At 34.4% G+C, this 18,167-nt stretch overlaps 1 protein-coding gene and 1 pseudogene across 1 annotated transcript in view; one reads left to right on the forward strand and one right to left on the reverse strand.

The window, feature by feature from the left end:
* The window catches only part of LRP1B (LDL receptor related protein 1B), a 1,854,983-nt gene that overhangs the window by 1,454,706 nt on the left and 382,110 nt on the right, over positions 1–18,167 (forward strand). The gene's annotated exons all lie outside the window — the stretch shown is intronic.
* LOC144234470 (peptidyl-prolyl cis-trans isomerase A pseudogene) lies at positions 5,908–6,397 on the reverse strand (annotated as a pseudogene).

Genomic DNA, 18,167 nt, shown 5'->3' on the forward strand with positions numbered 1-18,167 from the left:
AAAAAGCAAAAAAGTATCCAGAAACAAAAAAAAAAAAAAAAAAAAAAGGATTTTGTTTGCCAATAGAATAGCATACTGAGAATTAATATTTGCCCCAAGGAAAATGTTTTTTCCTATAAAGTTTATTTTTAATATATGTCTCTTTATGAGAGCAGAACAAAAAGTTTGAGAGTACATATTTCTCAAAAGACAGAAACATTAAAGTAGTAGTTTATTTACAAATGCAAAACAAAAATGGGCTTCATTTATAAAAACTTCATGAAAATCTATGGAATACATTGAATGATCTATCCTGAGATTTCTTTATTTTTCTACTACTAAAATATTGTATAAACAGGTTAACAAAAATATACTTCCACTTTTGCTACCAAGGTCTTACCCATCCAGATGATAACCCATTGGCTTAAAGAAATAAAAAAATGTAATGCTGATTGTCACTTAAGCACATATAGCTTTTGTAATTTTCTTTTTTGATGACCCCTAAATCTTATGGTTTAATAGACCCAAAGAATCTGGAGAAGAGGATCCAATATGATTCTGATAGCAGTATAGCAAGCATTCAAACTACTTGTTTTTTGTTTGTTTGTTTGTTTGTTTTGTCTTTTATAAATTTTTTAACATTTATTTGTTTTTGAGAGACAGGGATAGAAAAAGCATGAACAGGGGAGGGGCAGAGAGAGAGGAGACACAGAATCCGAAGCAGACTAATCTAAGCTGTCAGCACAGAGCCCTACATGGAGCTCAAACTCATGACGAGATCATTACTTGAGCTGAAGTCGGATGCTTAACTGAGCCATCTGATCAGTTCTACCTCTAAATTATATCTTGGGTCATTCCATTTTCCCCCATCTCCATTGCCAGAGTCCTTGCCTGGCTCATCATCACAATTGCTATTCTGGTTACAACTGTAGACAGTCTCCAGCTTCTGTCTATAACTCTGTAAATTGTGTTCCATAGAGCCTCCGGAGTGATATGCTTTAAAAATGGGATTGTATCAGTTCTCTGCTTAAAGGCATTAGATTGTATTTAAAAAAATTCATACTTCTTGCTATGTCTTTAAAGACTTTACAAAATCTGTTTCATGGGATTTCAGACCATTCCTCTGTGATTCTTGAGACTTAAGTCTAATTGGACTTCTTTTAGTTCTTCAAGTTTTTGACCTTAGGTTTGTCATGTATGATTTCCTCTGCCTGGAAAGATCTTTTTCTACCCCATCCTCTTCTTTCCATTGTCAATATTTTTCTTATCCTTTATTTCTCAGTTTAAACATTACTTCCAGAGAATGATCTGAACAGCACAGCTCCTCACGTTCTTCACCAATATGCCACAACTCAGCACCATATCTTTTTTCTTGATACTTAGCACAGTGTGTAATTTTTTTAAATTGATTTTCTGATTTGTATACAACTTATCTCTTAGACTGTGTGGTTGGTGAGAGCAGGGACCACAGATGATTTGTGCCCAGGATGCATATAGACTGAAATCCCATACTCCACAGTTGTCCAAGACTACTCTGTTTTGTACCTGCTGACTTGACATGATTGTTAATAACACCTTCTTACACTCTTACAAGTGTTTCAGTTTGGTTGATATATTACATGCCAGCTCATCAGGTATACTAGACAATAAATATTTATTACGTAAATGAATAGATGGGAGGCTCTGATATATATATGTTAAAAAAAAATGTATAGAAAAAAGGAGGATTTGAAGTGCACCCCAGGGCTCACTGAAAATATAAGATATAAAGAGTATAAAAAGCTATTTTAAGGCTTCTGGAAGGTGTGAATATTTGTGTGTATATTTTGGTGTTTTTGTGTGCATGTAGCGTGTATATTAGCTCTTTAAAAATTCACTAAGCCTGTAGATGGAATCATCCTTAAAGATACCTAAAATCACAGTCTCTCAAAATGTTTCCTAAAATTTCTATTTAGTTTGCTATTAGTAACTAAATGTTATATCTTGAAACATTTTTTTACTGTTATACAGATTTCTTTGTGTCTAACTTTTCTTCTCTTGAAACTAAGGTCTATTACTGCTCTTCTGCTAGTTGGTAAATAGTAGTTGGAAATGGAAAAGGAACCATACCCTCTAATCTTCTATTTGATTGAAATCTGTAATCAAAGTAATATTTATTTTAATTAATGGGCTCATTTTTTTTGTTTTTAAATCATTAGAAAATTAATAGAAAAAATAATACCAGAAAAATAATAAATTTCTTTTAAGCCTTTTCTTCAGAATTATTTCTTTAAATACTAATTTTTAAGGATCTAAAAATTCACTCAGAATACTTAGATATTTAATACATATGAGAGAGCAGCTGGAATTTCTTTTAAATATTTTACTTTGAAATATATATCTTTTGCTATATTTTGTTGTTGAGAACNAAAATATTTAACATATTTAGACATTTAGGTTTTAGGTACTTTTTTTAAAGAACTCACTTACAGGCAGAATTTTTTTTCAGGCAGAATTTTAAAAATAACTTTGCAGGCTGTTAATGAATATAGCATGTTTTGATTTATATTCTCAGATATTTCACTCCATTTAAATGCAAAGAAAAACTAGAAAATTATTTCACTTAATTATAACACATTTTCCTATTAGCATTCAAAGAATCAGATTTCATTTATCCAAAGCAGAAAACTGACTGAATAACTCTATTTATCTAGAAGATATCAAGAAATACCAAAATAATGACTCAATGTATATATATTTGTGTATATTTGTATATTGACAGATATGTATGTGTAGGTATGTCTGTATACCTCAAACACACGCACATGCATATGCATACGCCTTCACATCCATCCATCCATACATGTGCATGTCTTTCACATACATTTATACTACACATATTGTGTGTGTGTGTGTGTTTGTTCATGCACATTTACATATATGTGTGTATATGTATCCAGGAATGGTGCTGAAAAAATTAATTTTATTTCAGACAATAAAAAAACAGAAAATTAAGCAAAGTAAATTATAAAATAAAAATAGTTACTTTGTTTCAGCATTAAAAATAATGACATTTATATTTTGTTAATTTTTAAAAATGCTAACTCTACATGTCACTACTATGTATTGATGAATAGGGCCTGGAAGAGAGGAGATAGCTGTATATAAAAAAGTACATGGGCTTTGGCATCATTGGGTAGATCTGACTGAATCTAGGTTTTGCCACTGGTGTAATCTTAGAAAAGTTATTTGCCTCCCTGCCCTCAGTTTCTCCATCTGCTAAATTAAAACTATGTATTACAAGATGTACCAAAATGAACACATTGTTAAACAATGAAAAATGTAATTTCTATACTCAGTTCTCAAGCCTGTGAGTGTCAAATTCACCAGCCGTGTTCTTAAAGGTTATTAATAGACCCAAGTACTTTCAGAGTAGGAATGATTATTGTTGTGGTTTCAAAATATTGTCTTGTGGGAGCTAGCAAGATTTATCCTGGGAAAGAAACAATGCATGACTCCATCTTACAACTGTGAGATCATGACCTGAGCTGAAATTAAGAGTAGGATGCTTAGCAGACTGAGTCACCCAGGGGCCTTTTGTATCTTCTTTATCAATTCATCTGTTGATGGACATTGGGCTGTTTCCAAATCTTGGCTATTGTAAACAATGCTGCAATAAACAGAAGAATGCCATAAAAGAAAGAAAGGAAGAAAGAGAGAGAGGAGGGAGAGGGAGGAAGGAGAGGGAGGAAGGGAGGAAGGGAGAGAAAGGAAGGAAGGAAGGAAGGAAGAAAGGAAGGAGAAATTAAAAGAAACAACCCATGAAAGCTAGCTTTAAACCTAAAGAGCTGATATTAGGAATACTTATTTTCTCTCTTGGTCTGTTTGGGTAGGTAGAATTATGAGTCTTGAGCACTACATAAAGTAAGTCGGTATAATTATATTACAGGTCCTTGATGATAGGCTGTGAATCTACTCAGACTGAAAATTATATAATAACTAGCAAAAAATATATAGTACAGAAACTGTAATATGGGAAAAAGAAAGAGCAACATTTCTCTAGTTTCAGGAATTAGGGCAAATGATTGAGCATATCCAAAAAAATAAGAGAGTTTCAAATGAAGACTATTGGGAAAGACATTAATATAGAAAGGAAGAGAGACATTTGTTAGGGAGGGTGGAAGAGAGAAAGATTGATCATATTAAAAATTTTAAAGTGGAAAGACAAGCAGTTAGTAAACTGTATGTCTAATGCTAAGCATCCATTTAACCCAGTAGCAATGTCATTATGTACCCAGCACAACACTGTGCATTTTATTGCCAGTATGCCATTTCATATTTATAATTATAATCTAGGATGGGCAAGAATATATCATCATCATATTACAGATGAAAAAACTGAGGACTGGAAGAATTAAATAACTGTTTAAGGTTACATGTTTGGTAGAGCAAAGATTTATAATCAGGATTTTAAACATCAGAACCTGAGCTTTTGGTCATTATACTCTACAGCTTCTATAGAGTATTGGTTTTTGGTTTTAGTTCCTCTCCAACATTTCACACTGACATTTAAATTGTCAAATATTTTGGCTACAGATTTATGTTCACCAGTAATTTAATAAATGCTCTGACAAATGTAAAACTTTCAAGAAAATCCCCATCCTTTTCTGTCAAGTGCTCTTAAATATTAATTATTTTTCACTCTTATTTCAACTTTAATGGATTTTGTTAGGATCTGTTAATTTGCAAGTAAGTTATATAGTGAAAATTTCATTCTTGAGATTTTTCAGATTCTAATTATATAGATTATAGATTGTGACAATATACATTTTTATGTATAGTCATTAACTTTAGCAAGATCAACTTTCCGAAGTCAAAAATTGTTGATCTCAATTTTATCATGAAGTCTTAATTTTTCTGTCAAATTCAGATTTTACTATAGAAGTCAATGTTCATTTTATTTTGTTCTGATTGTGTTGCTGGCATCTAATTTTTTTGAGGATCAATATTTATATTTTTCAGTCTTGTTAACAAGATGCAACTCTTAAGTAAAGTTTTAACCTATTATAATGTTTACTTTTATGGTTTTAGTTATCATCCCTAGTTAATTGAGTTAATGTCATGGACCTGACTGTAGAGGTATACCAGTGCCACTCAGGTAGAGAAGAGATGTGACCATGCTTCCATTCTTTCCTGGAGATTTCTGTTAGAGGATTCTTGATAGGTACCAGCTTGAAAAAAAGTCAAGTTCAGTGCTATGGGATTTTTTGGAACAAACAACTGTGATTTCTGGATTGGGGTGGATTTTTGTCCTGGAGATGGGATCATGAATTAATGTTAAACAGTTTGTGTTTTTTTGAAAGTTTTTTTTTAATGTTTTTATTTCTAGGAGAGAGAGAGAGAGAGAGACAGCGTGAGCAGGGGAGGGTCAGAGAGAGAGGGAGTCACAGACTGAAACAGGCTCCAGGCTCTAAGCTGGCAGTCTGCACAGAGCCCGACGCGGGGCTCGAACCCACGAACCTCGAGATCATGACCTAAGCGAAAGTCGGACGCTTGACCGACTAAGCCACCCAGGCGCCCCAAACAGTTTTTAAACATTCAGCAAAAATGTGTTTCCTGGATTGAATCTGATATGGGAAAAATGAATTTATGCCTCCATCACATATCTTTTTAATTAAAATTTTTGCATTTTCAAGAGGAAGTATCATTTCCAATTTTGCAGGTTAGCAGATAAGTTATTTTGTTGTTGTTTTCTTTTTATTTTCATAAGTGTATTTCTTAAATTTAACTCTGCAATCTAGCTGGGCTTGGAGAGAAGTAAGGAAAATATGGAACCCATGGAACTGCATCAAGAACAAAAGGAGTATAGGATATTTCAAGTAGATGGGGGTAAAGTGGTGCTCTCCTAACTACAGAAGGATTGGTCTGGTAGTTAAAATAAAACACAAGTCAATGACATTTATTAGATTGTCCACAGTCTGCAATGGTGATTTTCTTTGTGGTTTTGCCATTCCTGGACCCAAAGCATTCCATGGCTTTCACAGTATTCATGCTTCTTTCACCTTGCCAAAGACCACATACTTTCTATCCAATCACTCAATCTTGGCAGTACAGATGAAAAACTGTGAACCATTTGTTTAGGGTCCAACATTTATCATCGACAAGATGCCAGGATGCATTTGCTTCAAGATGAACTTTTCATCATCAAAGTTCTCCCCATAGATGGACTTGCCACCAGTGCCATTATGGCATGTGACGTCACTACGCTGGCACATAAATTGCAGGAAATCAGGAATCTTTATAACCAAATCCTTTCTCCCCAGTGCTCAAAGAACAAAAGTTCTTGCTGTCTTTGGAACTTTGCAAACAGCTGGAAAGAGACCCAGCCCAAGGGCTCACTGCCCACAGAGATGTTGAAGAACATGGTGGGGTTGACCATGGCGGGGAGGCATGTGTGGCACCCAAGTGGCAGTGTTTGCAAGGCCTATAACCAAATCTGAATCAAGCCATACATCTCAAGATTACAACTGGAACTTGAAAGCAAGTTGTCTCCATGTCTTTAAGCTTATGCACAATGATTAAACCCAAGTATGGACTTCGAGGGAGCCAGTATATGAGTGTATGATTTTCTCCAGAAGTAATATTGAATCCTGCTGGATCCAATAATCTGGTCCTATGATTAAACATAGGCAAATAGAAAGTATAGAGAAAGATTTATAAGTTGTTCACAAAAGCATTCTGGAAATAATTTGCTTTGGTTTCTGTTTGGTTAGAAATGAAATCAGGGTTGGCTGAAAGGGAAAATAGTAGATCAATGGAGAGGTCATAATGATACCAAATAACGTTTGCAAATAAATGTGCAACAGATGTGGAAATCCAGTAAGTAATTCTGAGGATGATTTTATGCTTAACACCTTTGACAGGAAGCAGTTCAAAAATATTTCAGCGTTTTTTTTTTTTTTAAACCAAAGAAGTTTGTACTTAGATTAGAAAACAAAGGACAAAGAATACTTATCTTGAGTGGATGCTTTAGAATCTCTGTAAACATTCAAACACCTAATTCATTGTGGCAGAGAACATGGGGTCATATACTAGATCAGAGCAGTTTGTACAGTGTAGCCCTGTGTTTGATCAAAATGTAATGACTAATGCTATTATGTGTCCTTTTGAAAATAAACAGCACAAAGGCATAACAATGACTTTTATTTTAATAATTTTATAGTAATATTTAATCTGCCTAATATAGGAAGAGATGAGTAAAAATGACAGGGTTCTTGCACCTTCATATATGATCAATATACTCTTATGGGAATGTAGGTTATTGGCTGCTTATATAACTGAGGGTATACATCAGTGCCCTGGCACTCAGCTTTGTGACCAGTTATATCGTTTTAAGCTCAGATGCTTTGAAATAAGTAATAGCAGAAGATCAAACAGCTGGGGTATCAGCATGCAGGGAAAAAAAGAGCAAAGCTGCAAAATGAATTTACAAATGTTACCGGAGGAACTGAAAATTCTGAAAAGTCCAAGATCCAATGTACTTTAGTAAATATAGCCTATATGAAAAATGTCTACAATGTACACAACATTAGTTTGGACATACATCTACCACCTCCCACCTCTTAACCTTCCTCCCTTTCTCTGACATTAGATAAAACTGTTGACTAGTATGATTCACAATCTCTCTGAGGTTATGGAACCTCAAAACACACAATGGAACGTACAATATATTATGTTCTAATATGCACAGTATCTATGAACATTGCACATTGAAACTGTGATCATGTATATTCATTAATGAGTAAGTAGCAAAGTTGTGTGATTTTGATGAATTTCTCTGTGAGACGATGAAAACACTGGGATTACTGTATTTTACGCAAAAGAGAAGCATATTGTTTTCTTTTTCATTTTAAGCACGCAGGAGGGTTTCTAAGGCCTCACTAGGTTACCTTTGTTCACATTAGCTTGCCATTGTATTTTTGAAATTCACATTTTAATAGCAGTCATATAAATAATGTAGTAACTGCCAGCAATCAGATTACATTCTTATTCTGTCATTTAAGCATTATGCATTATAATAATAAAAACGACTTTTATACACGTTTATTCTGTTCTTCAAAGCAGGATTTCTTCCACATCTTTCCTAGTGCCTTATGAAGAAGAGGTGGTCAAGATAGCTTTTTTGTAATTGATGGGAGAATATGAACAATGGAGTAGAGCCAGAGAGCAATTTTTGTGATTTGGCCACCTTAGTAATGCCAGGTGTTAAGAAAAAATGTTCAGAGGAAAAGGTTTGTGATATTATCTAATATAATGCCAACATGGAGAAGAGGTAGGAAACCCTAAATGTATATATTTCTCTCTATTCAGGGAAAAGGGGCATCATTTTACTTATTTGGGATTCAGAATTATAAAAGTCAGCTGTGTTATAGGCTTTAAGTATAAAAATCATATTTATCTTTTCTGCTAAATTAAGGTAGATAACACTATATATGTACATATTTAGTCAGCATAAAACACAAGCACTCATAGCCACCTTAAAACATTTTTATAAGATGGAATATAAAATAAAAAAATGTTGTAAAAAGTAGACACAAAAAGAAGATATGCCCTAAATATTCAGGAAATACTTTTAATCCCTTTTCTATGTGAGATACACTGGTGGTGAGTTTTCTTGCTTTCTGATCTTACCAGGTACTAAAGATTCAAGTTTCTCTTCCACATTACCATAATCCACAGGATCCTCCAAGACCCTATCTTTCTTTACTTTAGGGCCTAGAAGTATCTGGGGACATTGAAGTTAGATGTCCACGTGGGCAGTTCAGACAGGACTCACCAAAATCTCAGAGCACACACTTCCCTGGATGATGCATGGGTGCCAGCCGCAGGATCAGCTGAGCAGATGAACTATTCAGTACAGGTAACACTGGATGGCAAAGGAAGGTCAATAGGTATTAGACCTGCTTTCAAAGGGCTCTTTGATACAGAGAAGAAATGGCAAAGCAAATGTGTGGAGATGTGGAGGAGATTCTCAATGCTCATTCTCTGGTCAATCCAGATGGACAGACCTTATCTCCAGTTCCAAAAACCTCTGCGAAGGTCTAGGTCACTCGCCTCCTTTGCAAGAATCAATAACACTTATTAGATCATCTAGAGTTTAGCTAATCTATTTATTTTTACTTATCTTTCAAATCTCTTGTTATGACAAGTTAATTTGCTGCATTTGTTCTTGATCCTTGATTTTTTTTTTCCAATTAAGTGTAGTTTATACAGTTTTTTAGGTTTGGCTTTTGGAAATATATGTAAACTTCAAAGTTTATTTTTAAAAGTAAAAACTAAGCATTAACTCTTTTTTCTCATTGTATTTACTCATAAACTTAATTTTTTCAAGGTTTTATCTAAATTCTGGTTAACAAACAGTTTAATATTAGTTTCAGGGGTACAGTTTAGTGACTTATCACTTGCATACAATACCCACTGCTCATCATTAACAAGTGCTCTCCTTAACTCATCACTTATTTAACCCATCCCCCCTACCTCCCTTCCAAAACCCTCAGTTTGTTCTCAGTAGTTAAAAAGCTGTATCCTGGTTTGCCTTTCTTTCTTTCTTTCTTTCTTTCTTTCTTTCTTTCTTTCTTTCTTTTTCTTTCTTCTTTCCCCCATATGTTCATCTGTTTTGTTTCTTAAATTCCACATATGAGTGAAATCATATGGTATTTGTCTTTCTCTGAGTTATTTCTCTTAGCATAATACTCTCTAGCTCCATACATGTTGCCATATGTACGCCTTTGATACAGAGAGAAAGGTCAGTTACAAGGAAGTAAAGACATAATATTTTATGCGTAACTTCACATAGGCACCATGCTTATGCTAGAAGTTCAGTGCAGAAGAGGACACTCAAGGTCCCTGACCTCACAGAGCTTATAGTCTAGTAAAACAGATGACATGGGCTAGGACTTTAAGAATATTTTTTGTGGGGTGCCTGGGTGGCTCAGTCAGTTAAGCAACTGACTTTGGCCCAGATCAAGATCTCAGGGTTTGTGAATTTGAGCCCCATGTTGGGCTATCTTCTGACAGCTCAGAGTCTGGAGCCTGCTTCTGTTTCTCCTTCTCTCTTTGCCTGCCTGCCTCTCTCTCTCTCTCTCTCTCTCTCTCTCTCTGTCTCTCTGTCTCTCTCTCTCTCAGAAATAAAAACAAACATTAAAAAATAAAGAATATTTTTTGAGATCCCTTAAGTATTTTGAGAGAGTGAGAGAATAAAATCACCATAATGTTAGGAGATCCAGCTGTGATATTTTCCATAGAAGTTAATGGAGTTTAATGGTTACTTTGGAAAATCTTAGAAAGTTTTATTCTGGTAAGTGCATCCTTTGACATCCAGATGCTGAAAGATTTTTATTCTGTTTTCAAGGGAATCAAACAGACACCTAAAAGTAAAACATTTTATTCTAAAGAAATCTATCTTTAGATTTCTGCCACAATAAGAACTTTTTGTTTTGTTTTGTTTTCATTGCCATCGCTTATTAAAGAATAAGGCTTTCATGAACTTGTGAAATCTTGGGAAGGCTAATTTCCCTCTATACTATCAGTCATTGTTCCAAGATTTAAATTTCATAAATAGAACAGCCATCTGCAAAAGTCTTTGCTACTTAGATTACAGATTTTTAGTATCCATTTGAGCACTGCAATTTGTGGATAGCATAGATGACAAATTGTAATTTTGTCTTTCCTTGAAGGTTTATACTGAAGACTCTTGAATAGTTCAAGTTTCACATTAAAACGGTCTTGGTAAATAAGAATACATGACTATATATTTATATACTTCATTAACAAAAAGATTAGCAACAAATACAGGATCCATCCATAACATGTGGATGATAATTCTTTGTTTGCAGAAATAAAAGATAGTGTTTAGAAAATGTGCAGAACAGGTTTTTTTCATTAATTCATTATTTTATTCATACAACAAATACTTAGTATATTTCTATATCATGTTAGTCTCTCTCTTATGGGACCTGGGGTAAAGCACTGTATAACTTCCTGCTGTATCGAAGCTCACATTATAGTGCAGGAGACAGTAAACTGAATTAGATATATTCATCAAATTGTTACAAAATTTTTAAAGCAAAAGACACAGGGCAAAGGAAAGATCTATATAGAAGTAAATGGTGCTATTTTAAACAGAGCGATCAGTGAAGTATTCTTGAAGGATGTAACATCTGAGCAGGAAACTCCAGGGTACGAGGAGAGCTGAGGAATGAATGTTCCAGAAAGATGGATGACAAGTGTGAAGGCCCTGAGATCGAAGAATGTTTGAGAAATCAAGAGGAAGCAAGAAAGCCAACATAGCCAGAGAGAGCAAGGGGGAAATAAGAATTGTTTAGGTCAGAATGATTATTGGAGGCCGTACCATCCTGGATCTTGCCAACATAGGAAGGGCTTTATATTTATTCTAAATAAAATTAGAAGCTTCTGTAGGGTTTGGGGAAGTACAAAATCATCTGGCCTTGTTTCAGTTTACTCTGCTTTCTAGACTGAAGAAAAGGAAAGTAGAACTGCCATACTACTTTTTAGAATTACTGTAGCTCAGGGTATCACCCTGTGTAATTTAAGAATGCAGTAAGCACTGTGAAGATACTGAAATAAGAAAGCATCGTATTTCAAATTTGTCTGTCAAAATGAAGCTCATGAGCTGTTAGTGCCATTTAACCAAACCAGCATAATTATTTATGCACAGTGAGCCTGGCATTTGCATTACAGCAGATGTTCTGGAGAGGGATGCCTTAGGATCCTGCAGTGTCTCAAAAATGTTCCGCTAGTGGCCGAAAAATACAAGATCAAAATGATTATTATTTTTACTAAATAATTATTAAAGTTGCAATTCATAATATTTTCCTCAAAGACATTTTGGACAATAATAAGAAATGATCAGGAGAAAACTTAAGAGATTTTTTTCCTTACTGGGGAAAATATTTAGATTCTAAACACCTGATCAAAGGATATAATATACTTTGACACAATATATAAAATATGTAATGATTTATATGTATGTATATATATAGAGAGAGTAGGATGACTATATAATCATTCACACATGCTTGTAGAGTGCACCATTAGTGTCAGTTCTCAAACCCAATGACCAGTTAAAATTGTGAAGAAATCACTTATGTCACACTCTAGCCAGTATGGTAGACAATCAGTTACTTCCAGTTTTTCATTTAATCAAACATACCATTATTCAGGAAAAAAATATCAGAGATCTACTACCTTTGAAATATGATGCTAGGTGATAGGTATTTAATATTTCTCACTCTCAGAGAATTTAATCTTTTCATACATCTCCCTGTGCCATTTTCTGTTGCAGATAACCACACATTAAATCATCATGCATGGGATTTAAGTCCCAACCTTACCATTGCATTACCTGACCTGTCTAAGGCTCCTTTTCCTTAAATTGGGGACAATTCCACCTACTTACATAGTGGTTGTGACAATAAAGTGAGTTGGAGCATGTCCCTCCAGAAATGCTAGTCCATGCTTATAACCACTAGGCACATCCCTGTGCTTTATAGAGCATTAATATGATTCACTTTATAGTCAGAGTTTTGTTGTATTTATACTACAGCATGATGCACAATAAAATTATAAACAAAGTGAAAGAAAAAAACCTGTCTTTGAGACATTCAGGAAGATTCACTATCAACTCTGAGATATTGTAAATTTAATGCATACCACCTTTAGAAGTCTTTTAAAATTGTAAACTCATGCTTGAATACATCACTCTACATATGAGGCAGGTATCTGTGGTTGTATTTATGACTTCTTTTCTAGAAGAGTAAGCCAATTGCTAATGTTTCATTTTTCATTTTTTTAAGTTTACTTATTTGAGAGAAAGAGAGAGAGAGAGAGCACAGGTGACGGGCAGAGAGAGAGAGAGAGAATCCCAAGCAGGTTCTGCACCACCATCTCAGAGCCTGATGTGGGCTCAAACCCATAAACTGTGAGATCATGACCTGAGCTGAAGTTGGACACTTAACAAACTAAGCCACCCAGGTCCCCCCAAATGTTAATGTCTTGATTATAAATAATTGAGGATTAATTTTCGAAGTGTGGTGTTAGATGATTTTTGTAAGCACTTTCTCAGTACGGTCAAATTTTACTGGATCTGAGATTGATATATTTAATTGGATTTTGAGAAGGTCCCAGTGTCAAAGTGTTGCTGGAATTTACAATTTTAATGAAACAAATTTAATAAAACGCCATGCCACAGCAGCTAAAGGGTGAAGGAGAGGAAGCAATACCAGGTCTGTCTTCTCTGTGAGGCTGCAGCAGGTGCTTCCTGCTGGTGTCCAGGAAGGTCTACAGCAGTGGCACCTGTTGTCAGATCCACACTAAATTCCCAGTGAGGAGGAGAACTGAATGATAGACAACATACTGAGGAAAGGATCTGATTCTACAATGACCTTCATGCATAAGCAGAAGTGCTTTGGGGCTAAAGATATATATGGCTTGGAAGCAATTTGGCTTGTTTAACAGCTGACATCATCTTTTTATGTACAGAAAAGTGTGAAGAAAAAAATTGTGTTAGATAGTTCTGAAGAAAAATCTCTAAACGTATCCAAGTGCGGAATCAGAAGTTGTGTACTCCCCAAGTCCTCCTCTTGATGTGGGTCATTGAAAGGAGGCTTACAGTTACTGAAATTGCCATTTATGTTGATAGAGGCATATCTACTTTGCATCTTTAATAGGAATTCTGTAACTTTATAGTTGTTTCTGAGGAACATTTCACTGTTTTATCCAAAGCCATTAATAAATAAAAGAAGCGATTTGTGAGTCAGATCCGAAGTTGAGTTCTTATTTTTCCATAAGACTTTTGGTTCTGTCCATTCCTTGGATTATTTTCTCAACCAAGTGGCTTTCGATTTCAGCAAGCAGTATCAGAGTCATGCTGAGTCTTTTCCACCAAATAAATAAAATGCTTTTTCTATAGAATGCTGAAGAAAACTAGACTCTGTTTGCAGCTAATACATTAATTCCCAGACTTCAAGGAACTTTAGCTTCTTAAACTGAACTCATTACAACAATACTGTACAATGTTGTTTGTTTTACTATCATAATTATTTTTGATTGAACACGTAATTAATGATATTTTCAGTTACCTTAACTTTCTTTAGAGAATTTTATGTATAAGAGCATTATTATAGGGGCACCTTGGTGGCTCAGTTGGTTAAGTGTCCAACTTCAGCTCAGGTCGTGATCTTATGGTTTCTGAGTTTGAGTCCCACATTGGGCTCTGTGCTGACAGCTTGGAGCCTGGAAACTGCTTCGGATTCTATGTCTACCTTTCTTTCTGACTGCCTCTCTCTCTCTCTCTCTCTCTCTCTCTCTCAAAAGTAAATAAACATTATTTTTTTTAAAAAAGCATTATTATAAATGATGGAGGAGAATGTGGTATATTTTTAAATAAGTAGGCACTATATAGTGATTGGTATACATATACTATATATGACGATATAGATACATAGAAAACATATATATATCACTGTATATATAACATGATATATATCATGGCTCCTAAAAAATAGGCATTGGGATTTATACTGTGACTTTATTACCTTACAACATGACTTGAATATAGAAAATACTAACACATCTATAATGAGTAATTAAATGCATGAATTTTCTATTATATTTTTTAGTTTCTATTATATTTTCTTTTATAAAAGAATAGTATAATGGAAATTGTGTTTATTCCCAACAGTGACCTCAACATTATTTTGGCTATGCTTTATGCAGCACGTTTGAGAATTGCTTTCATGAAAGCATTAACTGATGAATGTCTCCTGACCTGGGATTAATGCTTATTATTGAATTAACTGTATATTGTGTGCCATGCTACTATACATAATCGGCCAAAGATATTGATTCTTCCATGCTAAGGGTTCAAGAAGCTTTATACAAGAATCAATATTGATTTTTGCAGGTGCAATCTAGAGCAAATTTCTTGATTGTGAAAGACTATTTTTCAAAGTGGCTCACAAAGCTCCTAGTTTCATCTAATATATTGGCTGCAATAATCTCAGCTCAGAGCCAGTTATTTGCAGAATATTGGCTGCCAGAGGTTGTTTCTTCTAACAGTGGGACTACATTGATCTCAGTTCTGTTTAAAATACTTGTGAACTGGAAATTTATTTATGCTTTCAATACCCTCAGATAAATCACCAGGCTGGAAAGATAGTGTAGATTACCAAGAATTACCTAAAATAGATTCAGGGAGAAGAGGATTGACCATGACTTGCCAGATATATGGTGTTCAACATGTCATTTCACGATCAAATACAGGAGTAAATTCTGCTAAATTACTAATCAAGTGTCTTAATTGCCTTCATATATACGTAATTATTAAAGTATAAAATAAATTATATATGTATGTAATTCCAGACAACAAAAATATGAAACTCATCATTCTTTACTTATGTGTACCATATTCTTCATCATGAGTAGTAACTTGCCCAATAATGTTTCCATCTATTGTAATAAAGTTATAGAATATAGTATCTAATTTAAGATATAAAACTCAGACTACAGGTGGCAAAGTGTGCCATTCTGACCAATGGAAAAATTTATTTCTGTGAGTGCCTTTATAATGAAATTCAATTACCTCAGCTCTAAAGTTATTACAAGCCTTATCCAAAAAACAGTTCTGTAATTCGTATCTGTTACATTAAAATAAAAGTGGATAATCAATGAATAATAATAACAATAACAATAATGTAATAAATAATGTTTTAAATTTGGAGCCCTAAAGCAGTGGAATTGCTCTGATACCAAGCTCTTCACTAATTTCTCTTTATTTCTAGGAAACCCTAGATGATTCACATATTCTTCTTTTTGACTACAATAATAATTATCTTCCTTTTGTGTTTTTGTCATGTGCGAGACATTCTACTAAAATATCTACATAGCATTTAATCTGCACAGGAGCTCTATAAAATGTGTCTTTTGAAGAAAATTGAGGTTCCATGAGATGAAATGTAGCTTATAGTCTCAAATAGGAAATTATAAACTAGAACTCAAGATTGGTATTTCACTCTTTTTTTAATAGAACTTATCTTTTTTTTTAATATTTATTTATTTGGAGAGAGAGAGAGAGCCAGAGCGAGCATAAGTGGGGGAGGGGCAGTGAGAAGGAGAGAATCCCAAGCAGGCTCCATACTGTCAATACAGAGTCCCATTCTAGGCTTGAACTAACAATAGATCATGACCTGAGCCAAAATCCAGAGTCAGACACTCAACCAACTGAGTCACCGAGGCACTCCTAGAACTTTTTTTTTTTTTTATAACACTGTTAGATTTACTGAAACATTGCAATGATAAGGGATTTCTCATAGATCCCATACTTAGTTTCCTTTACTACTAATAGATGAAATACTTGTTATAATTATGAACCATATTGATAGATCATTATTAACTAAAGTCTATAGTTTGCTTAGATTTATATAGTTTTTACTTAATGTAGTATATAATTTTTTTGTTGCAGGATCCCATTTGGGGTATCACTTTACATTTAGTTGTCTTTTTCCTTTAGACTTTCATTTGCTGTGGCACTTTCTCAGACTTACCTTGTTTTTGGTGACCTAGATGGTTTTGAGGGGTACTAGTCAGGTATTTTGTAGAATGTCCCTCAAGTGGGATTTGTCTGGTTCCCCCCACCCCAAAGTTACTGGCAATTCAGTAGAAGACTACAGGTGTAAAAAGTCATTTTAATTACATCCTATCAAGCATATATACTATCAATATGAGTTACAACTGTTAATATTATCCTTGATTACTTGGCTGGGATAATGTTTGTCAGCTTTACCCACTGGAAAAATCACTATTTTTCCTCCTTTTCTTTATCTGCACCTTGGACAGTAGTCATTATACACAGTCTAATCTAAGAAATGAGGAGTTCGCTCCCTTTTCTTGAAGGAGGTATTTATATAAATTAATAGGAATACTTCTACTTGGGGGAATATTTATGTTGGCTATAGATTTATTGAAGATGTCTTTTATCTAATTGAGGGCTTTTCTCTCTTTTTAGTTTGCTGAGATATTTTATCATGAATGGGTGTTGGATTTTGTCAAAGGCTTTTTCTGCATCAATGGGTGCAGTCTTTAAAAGTCAGCTGATGTGCTGGATTACATTAATTGATGTAAAAATGTTGAACCAGTCTTGTGTGGCAGGAATAAATCCCACTCGGTTGTAGTGCGTAATTCTTTTTATACATTGTTGTATTTGATTTGCTAATATTTTGTTGAGGATTTTTACAGCCTAGTTCATAAGAAATATATATCTGCAGTATTTTTTTTCTTGTAATACCTTATCCAGTTCTGGTGTTAAGGTAACACTGGCCTCATAGAATAGATTGTGAGTCATATTGCCTCTGCTTCTATTTTCTGGAAGAGATTGTAGAGATTTGATAAAATTTTATTGTTTAATATTTAGTAGAATTCACTAGTGAAACCATCTGGGTCTAGTGCTTTCTTTTTTCAGAGATTTTTGCTGATGCATCTTCTTTTGTAGATTATTGATTTTTTTTTTAAATGTGAGTTTTTGTAGTTTGTATCTTTCAAGGAACTGTTCTTTTCATCTAAATTATCAAATTTTCTCCACTTCTTTTTAGAAAATTTTAACACTTATTTCAATTTTGAGAGACAATGTGAATGGGGGAGGAGCAGAGGGAGAGAGAGGGAGACTGGATCTGAAGCAGGCTCCAGGCTCTGAGCTGTCAGCACAGAGCCCATCATGGGGCTTGAACTCAGGGACCACAAGATCATGACCTGAGCCAAAGTTGAAAGCTTAGCTGACTGAGCCATCCATATGTCCCCTCTTCTTATTTTAAGGAAACATTTTATATTCCATTTCTCCTCTATCTTAGCATATTAATGATACTTATTTTTATATTTTCTGTTGTTTCCTGATAGTTTGCAATATATATTTACAACCAATCTAAGTCCACTCTCAGATACACTGTACTGCTCTGTTGGAAGAGTGCAGCTTTTCTTTATTCCTTTTTTTTAAAATAAAAATATATATTTATTTTAAAGAGAGAGAGACTGCAAGAAAGTTGGGGAGAGGGGCACAGGAGGAGGAGAGAAAAATCTTCAGCAGACTCCACACTCACTGGGGAGCCCAAGCTGGGTTTGATCCCAAGACCCATGACTGG

The sequence above is a fragment of the Crocuta crocuta genome, unplaced genomic scaffold (assembly GCF_008692635.1).
Source record: "Crocuta crocuta isolate KB4526 unplaced genomic scaffold, BGI_CrCroc_1.0 scaffold154, whole genome shotgun sequence".
Classification (NCBI taxonomy): Eukaryota; Metazoa; Chordata; class Mammalia; order Carnivora; family Hyaenidae; genus Crocuta; species Crocuta crocuta.